The following is a 23072-nucleotide window of genomic DNA, read 5'->3' on the forward strand; positions in this document are numbered from 1 at the left end:
ACAATCTTGACTTATTTGGTCCTAAATATTTAAACACGTTTTACAAATAGCTTTTCCACACCGCATATGTGGGGAAAAACAAGGTGTTAACTTGACCCAGTTGCAGTGCGTGTGGGGCTAACACCCCGTCTGTGTATCTCACACCAGCCACGGGCTTTGTTTTCGTCCTGTCACTTTGTTCATATTTCTTTCATATGTCACATTGACAGCATGAACAAAGATGAGAACACCACAATTGGCTCCCGGTCAACCATGTTAGATGGCAACTTGCCTTCAATATGGTGAAACACATCAGTTAAGACTAGGGTTGTGAGTGGCAGGGTTTTCTGCAGGGACACTCAATCTTTTAGTAAACATGGGGTGCTCTCTTTCAAAGAAGCTGTCTTTCCTGGCACCCCATAGGAAGACACGGAGCAAGCAACTACATTGCAATCCATTGGTCAGTGGTGAAGTAAGGAGGGAAGAGGGGAGAAGGCAGGTGGAGGTAGGGGAGCCTGGGTGGTTGTAGGCCTCTTTCATCTGTTCACTGGCTGTTCACATCAGAGAAACTACAGTTTGTACATTGAGGCAGTCCATCTTATCTATCTGTCTTGAGGGTGTCTGTAAGTATTAAATGAGGTAGTTAGGTGTGAAAGCATTTCAAAAAGTGAGAAGATATTCTATGACTGTGGAGGCTTGTTACGATGGTGATAATGATGGTCCCTGAGAATTCCTGGTATGTGAAAGGGAAAAGCACAGAATTTGTGAAGGAAAGTGGTGTTCAGCTAACAGGCTTAGAAAATGTCAGTCTGTAGCTCTTTTTCTGGGGGGGATGGGAGAACGGAGTCTTGCTCTGTTGCCCAGGCTGGAGTGCAGTGGTGTGGTCTCGGCTCACTACAACCGCTGCCTCCCGGGTTCAAGCAGTTCTCTGCCTCACCCTCCCCAGTAGCTGGTATTACAGGTGCCTGCTACCATGCCTGGCTAAGTTTTGTATTTTTAGTCTAGACAGGGTTTCACCATCTTGGCCAGGCTGGTCTTGAACTCCTGACTTCGTGATCCACCCGCCTCGGCCTCCCAAAGTGCTGGGATTACAGGCGTGAGCCACTGTGCCCGGCCTGAAGCTCTTTCTTAATGAGAGCAGGCAGCTTTCAGTGGCTTGGGATTGAATCATTTCCTTGATGGTGTATCTGACCACGGGGGAAGTTGCAGTTGTCTGTAGTCTCTTTCTGGGAGACTTGGGATCACTTCTCAGTCCATTTAATTAGAGGAAATAATCTCCAAGTGGAATTTACTGTTGATTAACAATGCCATGAATACATGGTTGGGAGCTACTTTTTAGTTTGTGTGAAATGCTGGTGTTTGTGTATTGGTTTTGGCTACAAAAATTGAGTGCTGGCCAAGGAGAGACACTATTACGGAGGCCGGCAAGAACACCTCTGTTCATTCACACCCTCGGGGATACCAGGACTTGGCTTTGTGCAGATCCAGCATGCCTTTCTTCTAGTCAAGTTAGGATTCATCAGGTAATTCTGGACAAGTACACACTGGACATAGAAGTAAATCAAGCAATCAAATACTCATTTCCTGCCTGTGATATACTTCGGTACTGTGCAAAATAATTTATAATTAGTTTCTCCTCCCTTCATAAATTTATAGGGTGTCTGAGCAAAGAGGACTAACACACATCTTGGAATGACTATATTTAATTTGTTGTAAGGACTGAAAAAGAGAAAGATCAGGCTGGGAAGCCGAGGTGGGTGGATCACTTGAGGTCAGGAGTTCGAGACCAGCCTGGCCAACATGGTGAAACCTCATCTCTACAAAAAGTACAAAAATTGGCTGGGAGTGGTGGCGGATGCCTATAATCCCAACTGCTCAAGAGACTGAATGAAGCAGAATTGCTTGAACACGGGAGGCGGAGGTTGCAGTGAGCTGAGATCGTGCCACTATACTCTAGCCTGGGCAACAGAGCAAGACTCCATCTCGGGGAAAAAAAAAAAAAAAAGAGAGAGAAGAATCAGTGTGGATTGGACTCAGTAGTGCTTTGTGCTAGACGTGAGATTTGAATGGAGCCTTCAAGGTTGAGAAAGAATCTGATATAAACACTGTCCCCTCCCTTTCGAAGGCACACCACACCCTTTGGGCTCGGTTAGTGGTCATAGATGCCTTCAGCACATCCCAGGAGCAAGCATTTATTGTTTTCCTATTATGTGTCTGACTCTGGAGATGCAAAGAAAAACAAGGTCACTGTTTTATGAATGGCTGATTTTATTCTCCCTGATGTGGCCAGCTGCAAGCTTCAAAGGGCAGCATATACAAATAATTACAGGCTGGTGGGACAAGAGCTAATGGCGAGATGTGCAAAGATCTGTGGGATTGCCAAGCAGCAGTCAGGGGAAGGCATCAGATCTTTATAAAGATTTCACTCAAATGTCCTCTTCTTTAGAAGCAATTGGGCTCCATCAAGCAGACAACATGGGGAAATTCAATGCAATTCAAAAAACACGTATTGATTACCTACTCTGTGCACTGGGATATAAAGACATCATCATCATCAACAGCACTGCTGTATTCCAAGGACATAATTATACATGTATTATTTAATCACAAACAGCTTCAATGATACAGGTGTTTAGTATCATCTCTATTTAGATAAAACATTCAACCTTTAGAGAATTTCGATAACTTGCCCTTTCACACTTAGCTGGTATGGAATAGGCCCTTGGAATGGGACCTAGATCTCTGAGCCCTCGATGTCCACACTCTTCACTAGTACTCTGGTCCCCTTGCTCAGAAAGCACCTAGAAAAGATCTGTAAGCAAAGAATTGCAATACAAGGGATGATGTAGTATATGTAAAGGTAGAATTTGGCGTTAAGTATAAGTAGGAAGAAGTCATTATGATTTCTTTTTTTCTGGGTGAGAGGTGAGAACACTAATGTAGGTATATTTCCATTTTTGCAAAAACGTGGATAGGTGTCTATCCTTATGGTGATACTCAGTAATGGCATTGGAATCCATTTTAGCCTATTAAATGATTTGATTCTGCATGAGAGCATTTCCTTAGAGTTTTGATATCTGGAATTCTGAACAGCTCACTGGTTTTGGTGGAAAATTGACTATTAATATTTTATAGGCTTGTTTTGATCATTTGTGGTGCTAAATGAATCACATCTATTCATAGCTCCAAGTTTTCAAATTCCGAAATCTTTTAGAATTGTGTGGTTAAAACCAGTTCACTTCTTTCAGTTCATTAGCTTACCAAATGAGCCAAACATAAAGAAAATCAAAAATTATTTTCCAATCCAATCTAGAAAGTTATTTATAGTTACCCACTGTTATCTCTTTCTTTAAAAATTTTCTCTTTTCTTTTTATTTCCCCCTTCTCTCTTCTTGAGAGGATTATAAACACTGTGAATATTTTTAATCTAAATGCTAAATCCTCTCAAGGTTTTTTGGAATCTATATCCGGTGCCAGATTGTCATAAGAAAATTTTATGAAATACTGCGAATAAACAAACAAACCAAGAGTAGCTCTTTAGAGCCAGTGGTTCACAGGCTTTATCCAGCACTTGGTGAACATCCACTCGGCCAGCCCCTGACTGCAGTAGATGTGGACTGCCCTGGACCTTGGCAGTCAAGAGGAAGAGAGGAAGGGAAAGCCCTTTTATAGTCACTAGTTCCCTTTTGATCACACATCACAGCATGAACTGCTTCAAAGAAATAGGATAAAGAGTGGTTAGATGCCCCAACGGGCCCACAGTAGTCCATTCAACAAGAAGCAAAAGTAAGACTGCTTCTGGTGGAATCAGCAACATTATAGTTCAGCTGTGGGGGGCGTCAGGCTTTTACTGCTTGCCTTGGGCCTGGCTCACCTCATTTTCTTTAGGAAAGTGAGATCCAAAGCCCCGACTTAGAAACAAAAGTTTTGGAACACAAACTCTTGTAAGTTGGGTGATCCCTAAACTTAAAACATCCAGGTGAGATGAAAAGCCCCTTAAAGAAGAAATTTCTAGCCGGGTGCTGTGGCTTATGCCTGTAATCCTAGCACTTTGGGAGGCTGAGGTGGCAGGATTGCTTGAGGCTAGGAGTTTGACATCAGCCTGGGCACCATAGGAAGACTACTGTTTCTACAAACATTTTATAAAACATTAGGGCATGATAGTGCATACCTGTAGTCTCAGCTACTCAGGAGGCTGAGACAGGAGGATCCTGTTGAGCCCAGGAGTTGGAGGCTGCAGTTAGCTGTAATCACACCACTGTGCTCCAGCAGCCTGGCTGACACAGCAAGACTCTGAGAAACAAACAAACAAACAAAAAACCCAAAAAACAGAAAAAGAAGCTTACTGATTATTTTAATATCATGTGGTAGAAAGCGTTTCCTTTTTTGGGCTGTGTAGCACACTCTTTTTTTTTTTTTTTTTTTTGAGACGGAGTCTCGCTCTGTCGCCCAGGCTGGAGTGCAGTGGCCGGATCTCAGCTCACAGCAAGCTCCGCCTCCCGGGTTTATGCCATTCTCCTGCCTCAGCCTCCCGAGTAGCTGGGACTACAGGCGCCCGCCACCTCGCCGGGCTAGTTTTTTGTATTTTTTAGTAGAGACGGGATTTCACTGTGTTAGCCAGGATGGTCTCGATCTCCTGACCTCGTGATCCGCCCGTCTCGGCCTCCCAAAGTGCTGGGATTACAGGCTTGAGCCACCGTGCCCGGCCGTGTAGCACACTCTTATTGGAAGGAAGGCATAGATGCTTGGGTGCTCTGAACCAGGGGTCTGGAGACTTCTCAAAGCCGTTGAAATGGTTCTTCCGATGAAATTCTGAGTGGGAGCTCCCACTGAGAAGACAACAACATGGAACTGTCATGATTGAAGCAGGGGAGGGGGGCAAGCCCCTGGCATCTCCAAACCCCCCTGACCCTGCTCATCTTCCCAACCCCAGAGCCTTAAGGAAACCTGGGCATCTGTAGAGCATAGTTTTGAAATAGGCTGCTTAAAATGAAGACAAAACGATAGCTACTCCCCACTTAGTTGTTTATGTGCTTGGCTTAGCTATTATGTGCTTGGCTTAGCTGTTTGCAATCATGTAGAAAATAAGAGGGATTTGGGGCTCACTGTGCTCTTAAATGGAGTGTGTGTAATTTATGAGGGCTGATATGGTGAAAGATGGAAAATGATAATGGAGAGAATGCAAATCATTCTGGAACCTTTGAGTCTTTCTTTTGTAATCTATGTTGATTCTTTTTTAATCTTCCAGGTTTCTGCAGAGTCATAAAAACATGGATCGTAGGAAGTACAATATATGACAGTAGTAAGGGTGAGAAGGCAAAGTGATTTATTAATAGGGAACATAATAGTTAAACATCTTTTGGGAGAAATGAAGGCACGTGTTTAGTATAAACCTTTGGAAGCTCAAGAAGGCAGTAATGTGGCTTGCCCTTGGCAGGTTTCTGAACCTTCTTATTTTATATTCCATTTCCAGAGGGTTTCTCTCTCAGTTATCTGTCACCTAACCATTCAGTAAGGTGGACCTTACTGGTAAGTATTACCTAAAGCAGAACCTTTCTCAGGTGGGAGTTGCATCTTAAAGTATGTCTGCTGAAGTCTGACTTCCTTCAAAGCAATGAATCCCTGACTGAGGAACTCCATTGACTGTCCAAAGACAATTGGAGAGCTATTTTGGATAGCATTGTCCGTAAGTTTCAAATCCCACTCTCTATGATTGCCCGATCATAAACTTGACCAAAATTTCATTTGCCACTGAATGCCAATTGTGTGTCAGTAATTGGATATCCTGCAGTGAGTGAAACCAGATGAGGCCCTTATTCTCAGGGGGTTTATGGTCTAGTGGGAGAGAGGGTGGTAATAACGTAATAAAAAATAGGCCAGGCCTAATGGCTCACTCCTGTAATCCCAGTGCTTTGGAAAGCTGAGGTGCAAGGATCACTTGATCCCAGGAATTTGGGGTTGTAGTGAGCTACGATCACACCACTGCACTCCAGCCTGGGTGACAGAGTGAGACCCTATATCTAAAATAATATTAATAATAATAAAAAATAGGAAAAAGTTAAAACTGCAACAAGACCTGCAGAGAGAATGGAGTGTATTTTAAGCATATTTTAAGGCACTTTTGGGGAGTTGGAGGCCTGTATACCTTTCTGCAGCAGATGCATAATAAAATCTTAGAACAGTCTGCTGTGTCCTGCTCAGCTCTGGATCCCATTTCCAAATGTATATTCATTGTTCCCCATTTTTTAACGCTAGGGGACTCTGCTCTTTATTGAGTTCTTTTTTTTTTTTTTTTTTTAAAGCCGGAGTCTCGCTCTGTTGCCTAGGCTGGAGTGCACTGGCATGATCTCAGCTCACTGCAGTCTCTGCCTCCCAGGTTCCAGCAATTCTCCTGCCTCAGCCTCCTGAGTAGATGGGATTACAGGCATGTGCCACCACATCCGGCTAATTTTTGTTTGTTTTGTAGAGACGGGGTTTCACCATGTTGGCCAGGCTGGTCTCGAACTCCTGACCTCAAGTGATCTGCCCGCCTTGGCCTCCCAAAGCGCTAGGATTGCAGGCGTGAGCCACTGCGGCTGGCCCTCTTATTATGTCTTGTCTCATTGGACAACTTCAGACTTCTAAACACAAACACTGTTTCTCCAGACAGTTTTTATTGGGTTCTGCTGGTCTTGGACAAGAAACCTTTTATGCTTGCCTTCTAACTTTCTCTTTTCTTTGAACCTAATTTTGGCAGCTTTACACTTCCCCCTTTTGATTTTCCACCATTTGATGCTGTCTTCTGATCCATGGTGATGCTTCTTGTTCTCCGAGTAAGCACTTTCTCATGTATGAATTGGTAAAAGTTCATTGGGAGAAGCTTCAGCGTGTTTCTTTTCAAGGTTTTGAGGCAATGTAAATGATGAGAGGTTATGTTTCACATATAGGAATGGGTGAATGTGAGTAAGAACTTCAAAGGGGACGAATTCACTGGATGTGGTACGTTTCCTTCAGGGAGCACAGCATGCTAAGCAGATGTTACCTCCGACCTTTGCGATTTCTCTCATCCTCACAGTTTCCCATAAGTCAGATCCCCGCCCTCTGCCCCGCCCCACCCCCCGCCATTTTAATCCTGGATAAAATGATGTAAGAGACAAAAATATCAGTAGTGGGAGACAGGAAAATAACCAAGATGTTTTTATTTTTGTGTCACCACTGGGTTTTTGAGCCTTTAATCACAGGGACCTGGTGTTCTACTCTCATCCCTCCTGAAATGACCTGCATCCTTTTCCTCTGTTTCCCGAGGCCTGGAAAGTTGGTCCTTTGATTCCCTCCTGGCCCACCCTACCTCCCTTTCCATCATTCTTAGAGCTCACGGTGGAGGTGTGAGAGCTGTACTTTGGGCGGGCAGGCTCTAGGCTATTTGTTATGAGTAAGTGGTCAGAATCTGGTAACTGGCCCTTGAATTAGGCATTTGAATATATAGCCTATCTATCCAGGAGAATGCTTTAAAAGTATTAAATCAGGCTGGGCATAGTAGCTTATGGCTATAATCCCAATGCTTTGGTAGGCTGAAGTAGGAGGATCACTTGAGGCCAGGAGTTCAAGGTCAGCCTAGGCAACATAGGGAGACCATTGTCTTTGCCAAAAAAATTAACAAATAAAAATAAACAAGCTAGGCATGGTGGTTCATGCTTGTAGCCCCAGCTACTTGGGAGGCTGAGGCAGAAGGATCACTTGAGGCCAGGGGTTCAAGGATGCAGTGAGCTATGATCATGCCACTGCACTCCAGCCTGGGTGACAGAGTGAGACCCTGTCTGTGTTAACATCATACTTTAAAAAAGCTTCCATTTGGGACAATTGTATTGTATTCTGAAATGAGATACCTGGGTCTCCAAAATATGGGTTGTGCTTTGTAAAATGGAGTTTTTCTCATTACAAAATGTCGAAAGAGAGCAATTAGACTTTCCTTCTCTCCCTCCTTCCCTCTGTCTTGATTTTTGGTGAGGTCGAGGATCAGGATGATGCTAAATCAGAAATTAAGGTGACACAAATTTGATCCTAACTGGTAGAACTGCTCTGGACCCCTTTTGACTGACACTGAGTTCCTATTTCTGTGGAATTTTTCTTATTTACAGGAATCCATGATCTGTAAATGTCTTCTAAGGGAAATCTAATAAGCATCTTTAGCTACTGAGTTAGCTTCCTAAGCACACAGTATTTTAGACACCAGACAGCTAAATATACCAATTCCAAGTGATTTACTTAAACCAAAAAAGTGAAATATAGTAAAGCCAAGAATTCTATTCTATTTTTAATTAAGCAGTTGTAGAACCTTAATACTGATTTTTTTTAAAAACCTCTAGAATGGCTTTAATGCTTGTAAACCATTGAAATTAAAAGCTCTTAACTGTATTTCTGCTATTGGACAGAGAACATATCTGTTATATAAGTTTTCCTTAGAATTGGATAATTTCCAAGGCTTTGAATCTTTTTATTCTAGCATATTTTATTCTTCATAGGAATACCACTTAATGTCTTAGGAGTGTGTATGTATATGTGTTTTTATATACATATATAATAAATATTACATGTAATATACATATATGTAGATATACATACAATATACATACATTGCATACAATAGGCATACAGTAGACACCCCTTATTTGCAGGGAATATGTTCCAAGAACCCTAGTGGATGTCTGAAAACTGCAGATAGTACCAAACCTTATAAATACTGTTGTTTCCTATATGTATCTATCTACAATAAAGTTTAATTTATCAATTAGGCATAGGAAGAGATTAACAACAATAACTAGTTTACATTCCCAACAGCAGGTTTTCACTGCATCCATGCCAACATCTATTATTGTTTGATTTTTTTGATTATGGCCATTCTTGCAGGAGTACGGTGGTATTGCATTGTGGTTTTGATTTGCATTTACCTGATCATTAGTGATGTTGAGCATTGTTTCATATGTTTGTTGGCCATTTGTATATCTTCTTTTGAGAATTGTCTATTCATGTCCTTAGCTCACTTTTTAAATGTAACCAAATATCATCTGTTCTCCAAAAAAACCTATGGATAAAAAATTTAAAATTAAAAAAACACAACAGTAACTAATAGTAAGATAGAATGATTTCAACAGTATGCTGTAAAAAAAGTTATGCAAATGTGGTTTCTCTCTTTCTCAAAATATCTTATTATACTTTACTCACCTGTTTCCAGCCCACAGGTGACTGCAGTTAACTGAAACTGTGGAAAGTGAAACCAGGGATAAGAGGGTACTGCTGTACATATATATAGATATGCAAACATATGCAATACGTGTATAAATATATGCATGTTTTTACATACATTTGTATAACATCTACCTATACACATATACACACACACATATAATAATAATATAACAAAGTTAAGTTGGAAGGACAATGTTCAGGAAAGTCTTGAAAACCTGAAAGACCGAGAAAACATGAAATGTCTTTTCTCTTTTGTTATCAATGACTAAGTATGATTTAATTCACTGCTGGACACTCTGACAGTCACCTTATTGCAATCTAAGTTCCCCATCTGTGAATTAGCTTTGCAGTCTCTGTCTTTTAGTTATTCTGTATGTTTTAAGAAATAGCTAACATGACAAAGCGTAACAGAAATATGTAGTATTACTTCTGGAAGTGTGGTAATGAGATCTTTTTCAGAATATTACTGATTCCAGAGGATAGATCTCTCATTCTACTATATAACAAGCATAGACGTAATTAAAGAGGCTTTACCTGTTTTAGTGGGTCTTTCTCTGTGTATTTTGTTCATTAATTTAAGGTTTTTTAATGTCTGTTTTCATCTTTGTCCTTTTTTGTAGATTTTAAACTAGAGGCCAGTGATCTTATTAATTTAGTGGTTGCTAATAAATAACCACGCTAAGCAATCACCTGGATGATATTGTGCCGTTGGATGATAAGGGTGATAATGTATGAAATGAAGTAGAAAGAATGGAAGGTAGTTTCATAAAAAACAAGAGTCTTGTAAGAATGAAGAGCAAGACACTTTTCTGACAGGTGGACAGATGCTTTTCCAGTTCTTTCTTGGCGTAAATTACAAATGGAAAAAGACCATGGTATTGTTGGTTTCAAACCTTTACCAGCAAAGAAATCTCACTGAAGGACCCTCCGTACTTTCTGTAACTTATTCTGTATAAGGTGCTTTAATTATATATTGGTTTAATATGCATTTAATGGATACCTCCTTTGGCCCAGCCCTGCCTGCTCTTGGGTGGGGGCTGTGTGAGGCGAGAGACCAGCGGCCCTGGGGAGAGGGGATGAGTGGAGGAAAGACCTGAGCCCTGACTTAGAGGTGTTTATTGGGTCCCCTCAAAATATATTCTCCCAAATTCTGTAAACAGTTTTTTTTTTTTTCTGTATTTCATTTGGCTTTCTCCTCTCATTCTCCACTGAAATGTTTACCCTTTCTTTGAAAGAAACCCAAAAGTGACTCTTTTCCTCTTTCCATGGATCAGATGCCAAATTCTCTGAGGATATGTCGAATAAGAAAGGATCCTTTATCTTGTTTGGAAGGAGCTCTTTCTGTTTTTCTTTCCCCACCCAACACCTGTGCCCTTTTGTCAAGTATTTATAGAACTTACTCCTTCTTAAAATAATGTGGATCGAAAATGGTTTTGATTGCTTCATGGACACAGGAAGACCTCTCCAATAAAAGCAACTTTCTTCTTATTGTTATCCTTGGCAAAATTAAATAATGTCGTAAGCAATATCCTCTTGTCGTCCATCAGACTCTAGACGGGTGGTTCCTAACACTTTTTGGGTCATGGACCATGACGGAAATTTGGTGAAAGCCCTGCAACTCCTCCTTTGGAAAAGTTATGGTGGCCAGCTTTAGAATATAAATGCAGAAGTTCAGGGCATAGTGACCCCCATCAGTGGAACCCTGGAAAGTCTCAGGCTTTAGCAGGAGTGGCTGGGCTGGCCAAGGGAAGGAACAGGGAAGAAGGACTGGTTGGATTTACAGGTCTCACAGAAAGTGGTGGCATTGTCACAGAAAGATGATGGACTCCCTGCCTTCTAAGCACAATTTTATTTTATCTCCATTAAAATATTAACTCTTTTGGAAACATGAACTCTTACTGCCTTAAAAAAAGCAATCTAGCAGCAAGTGTTAAAACTTGAAAAATACAAATACGTTTTGGTCTGGCAATTCCACTCCTGGGAATCTCTCCCATAGAAACAAAATTATCAGCATAGAAAACATAAGCACAAGGATGTCTATGACAGCGCCGTTTGTAGTACACAAAACTGGAGACAGAGTGAAAGCTCTTCTGCAAGAGAATAGTGAGTTACATTATGATAATCCGTACCAAAGAATATGATGCGGTCATTTAAAGGAAGGAAATAGAGATCTATAGCCAAATGCCTTGGAGGTGTGTCTGTAAAGTGTTGCTCAGTGAGAAACACAGGTGCAGAAAAGCATAGAGACGACAAAACCGTCTGTGAGTGCCTGCATGTGCCTATCTATGTCTATATATGTATAGCTCTGATTAGGAATATATGTATAGGTAGAAAAATATGGATTAATATATTCCAGGTTACTAACATTGGTTCTTGGGGCTTACAGGGTGAGCCTAGCAAATAAAGGAAAAAAAAGATTACAATACTTAAAAATAAAAAAAAGTGTCAGTATGACAGTAATTCATTGTATCAGATTATACTTACGGGTGGGTAGTTGTAAAAAGAAACAAAATAGTGATTTCATTTAATTTATTGTTATTATTGTTTTTGAGACACTTGCTCTGTCAGCCAGGCTGAAGTGCAGTGGCATGATCACAGCTCACTGCAGCCTTGACTTCCTGGGCTCAAGCAGTCCTCCCACCTCAGCCTCCCGAGTAGCTGGGACCACAGGCATGTACCACCATGCCTGGCTAATTTTATTTTATTTGGAAAGATGGGGTCTACCTATGTTGCCCAGGCTGGTCTTGAACTCTTGGGCTCAAGCAATCCTCCCATCTTGACCTTGCAAAGTGCTGGGATTACAGGTGCAAGCCACTGTGCCTGGCCAGATAATGATTTCAAAACAGTTTTGCTTATGTATATTTTAAATTTTACTGTTTTACTTCTTCACAGTCAGTAACCCTGGGGCTTTACTGTTCAGGCTGCTGGGGCCTGACCTGGCCAATTTGACCAGCTGGGGATCTCCCTGCTGACTTCTTAGATGGATATGCCGTGACTTATTGCTCTAAAGGCATTAGGTCTTTTAGCAAACGTTTATTGGATGTCTATTTTATGTCATATACTAGGCCTCGTGCTCCTTAAAGAACTAAGATGTGAGTGTGGGTGTGTCTGCACAAGTCAGGGACTGTTTACAGCTGCAATTGAACTTCCTGTCTTCAATTTGATATTTGTCTGTTTATTTGGTTGTGAGCGTGCAAATGGAGGGCATAAGGTGTTACTCTCAGGCCAGTAAGAACCTAAGAATTTGTTTGGGTGAGGTCTTGATTTCATTTTTTGCCTCTATTAAATGGCCTACCCTTAATTCTCCAGTTTCTCCATAGAAATTCCTAAAGACCTTGAGAGGATAATACTGAAAGGGTTTTAGAGGAAAAAGAAAGTGAGATGCTTTCTGTGAGTCAGTGTTTCTCCAAATTGTCTTTTCCTGCCTCCCTGTATGCATCACAATTACCTAGTGAATCCGGTGAGAGTGCTCACTGATGGGCCTGGCCCCAGACCCACTAAGAGGGAGGCCCAGAAGTCTGCATTGTTAATTCTCCAGGTGATTCTTATTTATGCATGTTAATATTTGAGAACCAGTTCCATAAGACGTTGTCCCAAATAATGAACACTCCTGGCATTTTTTTCCCCCAAAATTTTACTCTTTTAATAAATTTTTCCAATATTTCAATGGCTTTGAATTTTTATTTTTTTATTAATTAATGATGCGTTTATTCATTCATGCATTTATTCATAATGATGTCTGCATTTTAGAGAAGATTTCATGTAGAGGAAACTTCTTCAAACAACACTATTGTTACCAAATACCCACTGAATTCTTAATGTAAAGGAATCAATGTAGGTCAGTTAAAAGCTAGAATGGTTTAAAAAAATCAACAATCTGATGCTCAAATTCAATTGTCTTTAACATACATGTATTTATCTGTATACATATGAGAAAAAATTTCAGGTTACAATGCATTCTGTTGTTTTGAACTACAGGAATCAAACCAGAATTTTTACCCGTGTTACACATTTGATACACTCATGGATTCTTGATTTTTTGGACTACTTTTGGTTTGCTTATAAATTTCCATAATGGAGACAAGAACTGAAAGTGTTTTTCAGGTATTTTTTATTCCCTTTCGTGCATTTCTTCTCCAAGAAATTTAGATACATTTTGAGATTTATGTAAAATCTTAAAATAATTGAGTAATTTAAGCAAAGGCTAGTTCCTATGAAAAGCAGAATTATGTGGCAATTTTCCTATATTCCTCATGCGATTATGCTTGTGCAGAGAACAACCCTATTCTGATTAGAAAGATCCTGCCTGAGAACCTTTTAGCTGCACAGCAGGATGTATACAACCCAAGTCGATTCAAGAAACTCATGACGTCATCCCTCAGTCAATAATCATTGATTGAATAGTGTTGGTTTCAGATCTAGGTATTAGGTACTAGTAGGGATACAGAAGGAAAATTCATAGTTTCTGTCTTTGAAGAATAATCTGGTTCAGAATATAGTTCAAATGTGCATGTTTTGACATGGCTTCATAACAAAAGGTTCTTTCAACCAAAATGCTAGGGAAACCAGCATTAAAGGAGAAATTGTGGGGCAGGCAAGGTGTTCGCCGCAGGGACATGGGTTGTCAGGAGAAAATGGAACAGAAACAAGACATGAGAAAAGTGTGAGCTTAATCCATAACGCTGTTTCCTTCCAAAGGTGTCAGCTGCATGGCATGGGAGGTCAGGCAGGTGGTCTGTGTTCCCCAGGGTGGGAGAAGCATTAGTAGAAACAGGTGATGAATTCCTTAATTAGGGTAGGGAAACACTGCAGAAGAGCTGCGGTTTAGGGTTTTTATGAAACGCAAAGCTTGCAGAAATTAAAGAAGCCCAGTGTGAAGAAGTTAGGAGGCAGGATCAAGGTAGTGACTGAAAACGGAGAAGAAAAACTTAGAGCTCCTTTTGGAGAAAATGGGATATTAGGGTTAAATTGGAAAAAAAAAGCTGCGTAATGAAAATATCTGTGACGTTGTTAAACCCATCACGGTGGGTTCAGTCTAAGGCATTTTAAATTAGAGCGAACACTGTGGGTAGTGGTGTGAAAGAGACCTCATTAATTGATGATATGGTTTAGCTCTGTATCCCTATTCAAATCTCATGTCGAATTGTAATCTCCACGGGTTGGAGGAGGGACCAGGTGGGAGGTGACTGAATCCTGGGGGCAGATTTCCCCTTGCTGTTTTCGTGATAGTAAATGAGTTCGCACGAGATCTGGTTGTTAAAAAGTGTGTAGTGCTTCCCCCTTTGCTCCTTCTGTTTCCTACTCCACTGTGTGAAGATGTGCCGACTTCCCCTTTGCCTTCTGCCATGATCGTGAGTTTCCTGAGACCTCTCCATCCATGCTTCCTGTACAGCCTGCAGAACTGTGAGCCAATTACACCTCTTTTCTTTATAAATTACCCAGTCTCAGTTCTTTATAGCAGCGTGAGAGTGGACTAATACAATTGATTTTTAAATCTTTAATTTTCTGTAGATTTATAATTTAAAAATTTATTTCTGTAATAAAATACAAATATCATCTAACAGACCTTTGACATGGTAAATATTCTACAGCGTAGGATAAGGTTTCAGTAGTAGGTGGTGAGTAAGTGCTAGATGACTGAATTCTGGTGTTTATCTTGGAAAGTAATCTGCAATTCTATATGACATTTTTTCCTGCATAGGACACGAAGTTCTACTACAATTATTTAGGAATAACTTTTTAATGACTCATGTTAGTAAGATTATTGTAAATCAACATTTAAAAAAAACAATGTTTCATCACCATAAAAAAAAAAACCTCCCTCCTTCCCACATCAAGGATATCTTCCTCTTGTCTAAGAAGCACCTACTCCTTTTTGGAAGTTGACATTTACGTGGAGAGAGTACCTTTCATCTCTGAAAAAGAAAAAGAAACACGTGTAGAAAAACCCAACTAACTAACAAATCACCTTAATTACTACCTACAGAGAAAAAGTGTTGGCTTTATGTTTTTTTTTTTTTTTAATTGTGTGTGTGGTTAGCTCAATTTACAAATGAGAAATAAGTACTAGTGGAAAAACAGAGACCACTTTGGCTTATATTTGGTGTGGTAGGTGCAGAGAAAGGGTACATCAGATTGCTACCTAACAGAGCAAGGAAATCAGTTCTTATTTTCTGTTAGAAAACAAAACAAATGGCAATTAATCCATTTATGCCTGAGGTTGCAATTTTTTGAATTTTTGCAATCAGACCTTGGCGATGACCTTAAGCAGTAGGCTATAGATAACTCCCACATGCTTAGAGTTCCAATAATGGAACACTAGGCATAAATGGGCTAAAGACAAATAAAAAAAAAGTTGTGAGAGTCTATTGACTTACTACGGAGCACTAGGCTTCTGCAATCTGTTCACCTGTGGAATGCTTGTTAGTTACCTCCTGGTTACTGAAGATTGGGCTTTATCAGTAGTGGCAGGATGTTCCTGAGGGTTTCTTTTCCTGCGGTATCTGATAATGCCATAGCTTGTCCAGTAAATCATTTATTTTGCTAGGCCATGAAATAATGTCCACCTTACAAGTTGGAAAAATCTTTCTGATAGGAAGAATTTTGGCTGTGTTCCACCTCCCTGGGTTCTCTGGTTCTCAGCTGCTACATGGCTACCAGCTTCTCCCAGGGAATGTCTGTGGGACAAGACATTCTCTTTACTCGCCACTTGTCCTCTAGGTACCTGTTTTTCTCTGGAATGTGACAACCAGTTGTTGTCATGTCAGCTTTTTGTCTCTGGCGGCCTGTCAGCTGGCTAGACCTGGGGAAGTAGGCAATAGAGTCTAGGCCTGGGGTTAGACTAGCATTTTCCTGACCACCTCCATCCCTCGGACATCTTACCTGCTACTTTCTGTGGAGAAGGGAGGATCTATAGTATACAAGCTCATGGGGATCTGCATTGGTTTCCAGAGGGAACTGCAGAAGATTGGGTGTGCAAGAGCGAATTCCTGACCAGGAAGTCAGGAGCCTCTTGTGCTGGCTTTGTCTGCTGGAGACCAGCTCTCCTCCTCTACCTGGTGCTTCTAGCCTTTTTCTCTGCCGTTAAATCCCAATGTGGCCCTTCTTGGCCATTCGATTCCTACCTTCTTTCCTTTCAATGCACTTGATTTCTCTCCAGTGAATCAGCTTTCTTCCATTTAGACTACAAAAACAGCAGAGCGTTCAGAAAGACAAGAGACATCTTACCTGATGTCATCTGCTCCATTGCAGTCTTTTGCTCACTTAGTCATTTTGGGGTGTTGCATTCTTGTTTTGGGAGCCTTATTGCTTTTTGCAGTAAGTAACCCTCTATCTCAAAATGTTCAGAGTTTCAATTTAAACAGATTGTTACCCACTTGATTTTATTTTTCTACAAATGTTTTGCTCCTTCCTTTGCAAAGGCTGGTCTCCTGCTTCACTCATTTACCTGGGAATGGGCAGCTTCTCTCTCTTTAGAGACCTCTGTTCTTTGCAGAAGGTCAACATTCTGCAACCCTGTGTAGATGGGGAGGGATAAATGTGTTTGGCCAGGAAAAGTCACTTTAGACTGGGTACTAATGGGGGGACTAGAACCCTGCCTACCATAGTGCAACATGGGACACTATAAACCACCCCATCCAGCTAGCGCTCGGGGCCCCTCTGTAGCCATTTCCTGGGGCCACGCTGGGGCCATATGGCCTCTTGAGGGCAGGGCAATAATAAACCTGTCGTGGTAGCTGCAGGTCGCTCTGCCCCACTCTGCCCCACTCTGCCCCACTCTGCCCCACTCTGCCCCACTCTGCCCCACTCTGCCCCACTCTGCCCGGCTTTTTCCTTGCCCTAGTGGCCAAAACTCTTAACTAGATTCACCGAAGATGGTGACACGACCATGGGCCGCCTTCCAAACTAAAACAGTTCGTGGCAGCAGTGAAAATTTAATTTTTTAAACCCTTCCATCAGAGGAGGAAGTGCTTTATAGTAAATGACTACATTGCTGGAAATCACTTACTGGCATCATCTTGATTATATTCCTTAGTCATTACGGTTTGCATCACATGATCTTTTCTCAAACATCAGCATGGGGAACCAATGATGAAATTGCATTTCTTTGAATTAGAGTGCAAATTATTATGGGAGAAGAAAGACATTAAAGGAGCAGCGTTCATGTTTATGTTTGAAGAAATATGACAGGCTTCACAGCCTCCATGGCAGTTAAAGCGGGGGTTGTAAGAGAACATGGAGCCATCGGACCTCATTGCCTTAGATGAGTTCCAGTGAGTGTAGGGAAAATGCTTTGGCTTTTACAACCCTGGGTATATAAATCCTGGATGTAGAATCAGTTTGGTTTGTATTTCTTTTCCTTTTTTCTTTTGTGAGGTGAGACAGGGTCTCACTCTGTTGCCCATGCTGGAGTGCATTGGTGCAATCACAGCTCACTGCAGCCTCGACCTCCTGGGCTCAAGTGATCCTCTTACCTCAGCCTCCTGAGTAGCTGGGACTACAGGCATGCATCACCATACCTGGCTAATATTTTAAAATTTTTACTAGGGATGGGGTCTTGCCATATTGCCCAGGCTTGTCTCGAACTCCTTGGGTCAAGCACCCTTCACACCTCACCCTTCCAAAGTGCTGAGTTGATAGGCGTGAGCCACTACATCCAGCCTGGCTTGTATTTCTTGTGGGGCTGGGAGAATATAGCATCACTGCAGGTCTTCTCACACATAATTGGGCAATCAATAAATGACTGTTGGAATAAACAGTCTGGTGTCTGTAGTAGGACTCTGGTCTTACTCAGAGAGTATGCCCTTCTTCCCCGACAGCCTTTCCCCGCCACCTCCCCCACTGCCACACACACACACACCTGGGTTTCTGTATAGTTTTTGTATGGTAAAAGCCAAGGATTTGGAAATTTTTGGTGTCACAGATAAAAATAAATAATTCAAACATAAGTCTGGGAAAGAGAATGAATTATTGTTTGCTTGGGCTCCTTTACTGGCTCTGACTCCAGGCCTTGCCGGACCCTGAACACCCACCATATCTTCACTTGTTTCAGATGGCGGATCCTGTCTTGTTGGTAGCCCCCAGAACTTGCTGGGGTGTGACCTTCCATCCTTGTCATCCCACAATCCTCATGATCCGTATATTGGACTGACAGAAGTTTGTCCATAGACAAATGAAGTGATCGAATTAAGGGACTTCATTGAGGCTAGTTGTGAATTCAGATTGTGACTTTTAGGGGGTGTCAGAATTGACACGTTGCAGAGTGTTCAAAGCAATGCCAGTTGGATTTTTAATGTGATATGCATATTGGATAGTACTATTGCTGTGTGCATTATTGTAATTTCTATTCTTCTTCATGGCCATCTGCTTGGTTATATATATTTTAATTCTGATGTCAAGTATGAGATGTAGACGTAGAATTTTTATTGTTCTACCATTTCCCCTGCCTTCTTTTATCTGCACATTTCTTGAAGCAGCCAGGAGCCATGGTTTCTAAATGCCTATTGTTGAGAGCCCTGGCAAGAGTGAAGACCTTATCTTTGGATTTCCCATAGATTCTAGATGAATGAATGAGTTACTGGAAACAATAACAGACATTATTTACTGGGAGTTAATGATGAGCCAGTCATTTGCTAAGGCTTTTTGTACAGTATCTCATTTAATCTTCCCCATAACTTTCTTAGGTTAGCATGATTGTTCTCATTTTGCAGATGAGGGAGCTGTGACTCAGAGAAGTCATGTAAACTGCCTGAGGCCACACAGCTACTCAGGGCCCTTGCTAATATTTGGCCTTAAGACTTTTCGACTCCAAAGCCTGAGATGTTTCTTATTAGCTCTTTCAGCATAGTCATTATTATGACATTTCTGTGACTTCCACACCATGTCGTATCAGTGATGTGACGTTTTAGGTTTAAAATTCTCCAAGATCTCTTCATTAGGTGAAATTTTTATATTTGGACTTTTAAAAATTGTAATTTCTGGTAAATAGCCTTTTATCGTATTTAATTTATTATTTTTTTTTACTCCATTTGATTTTCATTATTCCTGAATGTTTTTAATACTTTTAATTAAGTTATGCAGTAAACTTTTCATTCGGAGGTCAATGATTTTAGCCAGTTTATTATTTTAGCAGCACTGCCATTTTGTTGGCGGTACCCATCTTAATTGGTATTGAATAAATGTCCTCATGTTTTCTGAGCTTACTGATTTTTAAATTCGAATTCTGTATAGGGTCCTATCTCAAGCATCTAATGTTTTCAGTTATTGCTGTAGTGCTGATCAGAACATTACCATTGAAGCTATTATAAAACCAATGAAAGAATAAATTACTCACGTTTCAAAAACATTTTAAAAAGTAGATCTGATCATAGAAAGTACCCAGTTGTATTAGAAATTTGCTTTTCTGTGTAATGATACTTTGTTAGGAACCGGTTGAACACTTTAATCCATAGTGCATTGGAGTGTTGGCTGCAAATCCGAATCCTAAATTCTTTAGGAGTTCTTTTTTCTTTTTTTTGTTTTTTGTTGACAGAGTCTCGCTCTGTTGCCCAGGCTGGAGTGCAGTGGTGTGATCTTGGCTCACTGCAACCTCCACTTCCTGGGTTCGAGCAATTCTTGTGCCTCAGCCTCCTAAGTAGCTGGGATTACAGGTGTCTGCAACCACGCCCGGCCAATTTTTGTATTTTTAGTAGAGATGAGGTTTCACTGTGTTGGCCAGGCTGGTCTTGAACTCCTGACCTCAAGTGATCTGCCCACCATGGGCTCCCAAAGTGCTGGGATTACAGGCTTTGAGCCACCGTGCCCAACCCAGGAGTTCATTTTTATCGCTGAAGATGCTTCCCATCTCATGATTTCATTGTCTTTCTCTTGAGACTCCTCAGCAACCCACAGCTCTCACAACTGTTAGGGCGCTGCTTCTGGGTGCTCCAAAGCATCAAAGCAGCATGAGTTGTAGTTTCTGACTTTGCTCAGCTTGTTGTTGGCAAGCAAAGTTCCATAGGAGAAAAGCTAGCGCAGGTACAGTCCTGATGGGTACTGCCAACAAGAGAACACGAGTTGTGCTCCCTGCTATGGCTGGGCTCACTGGGGGTTTCTGTGTGTGTGCTCCTGCTTGCATACATGAAGGGTCTTTACTCTGCAGTGTGCTGGCACCAAAGAGGTTTGAAAGTAACTCAATGAAACACACTTAAACGGTATTTATGAGTATAATCGGAAAGAAACCAAGGCCTTTTTGAGGAGGAAGTGCCTTGCTGGAGGAAGCAGGCATCAGCTGGTGGCAGGAGAGATGGATATTCTAGGTTTGCCTAGTATATCCTAGCTAGGAATGTGATAGATGTGTTAATTGACCATTTATGGACCAGTGACTCTATGGAAAGTCCAGAAGAGAAAAGGGGAGGTGAAATGGGTGGCAGAGGACCTGAATAACATGCTAAGAAGGTTGGGCTCCATTATGAGGTGTGGAGATCTGCAAGGTGCTGGGCAGGAGAGTGATTTGCTGCTAATGAATCTGGCAGCAAATAGATGGGACTGGGAGAGATTTGAAGTATGGAGCCGTGTTAGGACATATTTGCTGTAGTGAAAGTGCATTATAATGAAACAGTTAATCAAGAAAATGGAAAGGAAGGGAGAGGGGGCCATGAAGGAGGCATGTACTGAAGAGTGATCATAAATGAGTGGAAAAGGTGGTGGTGGCTCACATCTCCCTTGGAGGAATTTATGATTGGAAAACCAGTGGGAAGTAGGGAGGAGCACTTACGCACTTAGACATCATGTCCAGATGCTCTGTTCACTAGCCACAGGACTGTGTTTTTTTAATTTTTAATTTTTAATTTATTTTTTCTTTTTACTGAGACTGTGCATTTATTTAATGTGGTTTGCAGCTGTAGGGATGGAGGTACCTAATGGTGACTGTGGCCGCTTCCTTTCCCACCTCACCCCCCTTGGCAGTGCCATGGAGAGAGATGGAAGTCCAATGTCACTGATGCCTTTGAGATTCTAGACCTGAGTAACAGGGACTGTTCCTGGCTGTGGTCAGAGATTGAGAGGGCAGGGGGCTTGCTGATCCCGTTGTCTCTGCAACCCCATGGTTGTAAATGTTTAAATGAACAAAGGATTGAGTGAGTGAGTGAGTTCAGGATTAGGATTAAAGAGTTTGGCTATTATTTAAGGGGAAATGACTTTCATACTGATGGACAAACAGTGATAGTAAAGTAAAAACCAAGTGGTGACCAAAGCTTTCTAAAATTATGTTCCGTTACATTATGGAAAGATGGATTTTTGAAACTAAATGTTTATGATTCATGGATAAATAACCCACATTTTATAGATTATGCATGATGAACTGTTATCCAGTTTGAACATTTATTTTTCAAAATGGCCAAGGCATTGTTCAATTGCACACACATTTCCAAATTTATTCTGGGGTCCACAGAGAGAGAAAGAGGCCAGAGAAAAATCTTTGCACAAAAACAGTTAGTATTGAGAGTTGGAACTGCTTTTTAGATTTTTAGCTTTACCATTAGTCTTCATATTGAGGGATATCAAAAATATCCCTGTAAAACTTTCTGGCTGTTTTTAGGCAGTCCATATGATACTTTTAAGAAGGTAACTTTTGCAGTTTAAATAGCTTGGCATTATAGTCTAGTCCCCTGAGAACGAGTGGAATGTGAAGGAAACAGTGAGGGTTTTGGAACAAGTTAAACTTAGGTTTCAATTTGTCTCCGCCACTTAATACTATGTGTCCTCGGACAAGTTACTTAAACTCTCGTTTTCTTTTTTTTAGAATGGGTGATGTTTTTCTCTCACAAAAGATCATGGTGAGATTGGTGATAAGGCATGGAGCCAATAGACCTAGGACAATCCTTGGCACTTCCAGGCACCCAGGAAATAACCACAATCGCTATCTTCAGGATACTCTGCATTTTCACTTCACTTTCTATGAAGTGATATTGATCAATGTTGAAAATGACAGCTGTTATTCTTACATTTGGGAGTGGGATGGGAATTGCAAGTAAAAAAGCGTTCTGGAAATCATGTCCCCAAAATGTGTTAGTTTGCCCCACCCCCCTGGGGAAAAGGCCTCTCCTAAAACTTCACATGGGAGAACCTTGAAAGGGCATCACGTAGTAGTGGCACATTAACCGATTTTGTTTCACTTGATGTAAGAAGCGTCTAGAAGTCTCCAGCCTTCTTTGGTTTGTGCTGTGTTTGGTCTGAGAAACCACATTAGTGTTGCCTGAGTTATGAGCCAGAACGCGCTGTTCTCTGAACCTTGCTGGCGAAGAGGAGTTGTGTGAAGGAATCTGGCCACAGAAGGAATCTTGTAAAGGGTACTCTTCCTTTATAAAAATAGAATTGGAAATATGGAGGTGCAGAGTTGTTTTTTTTTTTTTTTTTGTAATAAACTGTAAAAGAAAAAGAATTAGTCCCACAAAGGGTAAGATGGTGGTTACAGCAGTAAGAATTGCTGCTCACAACATCTAGCTCAGAGCAAGCCTTCTCCACTCAGAAATAATTATTTTCAAGCCGAGCAGCATCTGCAGAGATGGCTCGGCAACAGCTGCGTCAGCTTTAGCATGTGTGAAAACTGCTCAAGAATAAACCCTGAAAGTAGGTTTTGGAAATTTAAAAAGGAATTCAAGGATGTTTTGATGTGGAGGGGTTATTAGCAACAGTTTACAAAAATATAGAACAGCGAAGTTGGGAGTTCATTTCGTTTCTCCAGCGTCCTCCTATTTATCTTGCTGATAGATTTGTCTGCTCGGTTACCATAGAGCTGCTCATTGGTATTCCTCAGTGTGCGGTGCTGCTGCGAATCCCCTCATCATTACACTGAACTGGAGGATCTTTACTTTTCAGGCCTTGCTCAT

General features: G+C 41.2%; 1 protein-coding gene across 1 annotated transcript in view; it reads left to right on the top strand.

Annotated features, from left to right (window-relative positions):
• The window catches only part of NEBL (nebulette), a 379467-nt gene that overhangs the window by 150255 nt on the left and 206140 nt on the right, over nt 1-23072 (top strand). The window lies entirely within an intron of this gene.

Source organism: Theropithecus gelada, chromosome 9, assembly GCF_003255815.1.
Source record: "Theropithecus gelada isolate Dixy chromosome 9, Tgel_1.0, whole genome shotgun sequence".
Classification (NCBI taxonomy): domain Eukaryota; kingdom Metazoa; phylum Chordata; class Mammalia; order Primates; family Cercopithecidae; genus Theropithecus; species Theropithecus gelada.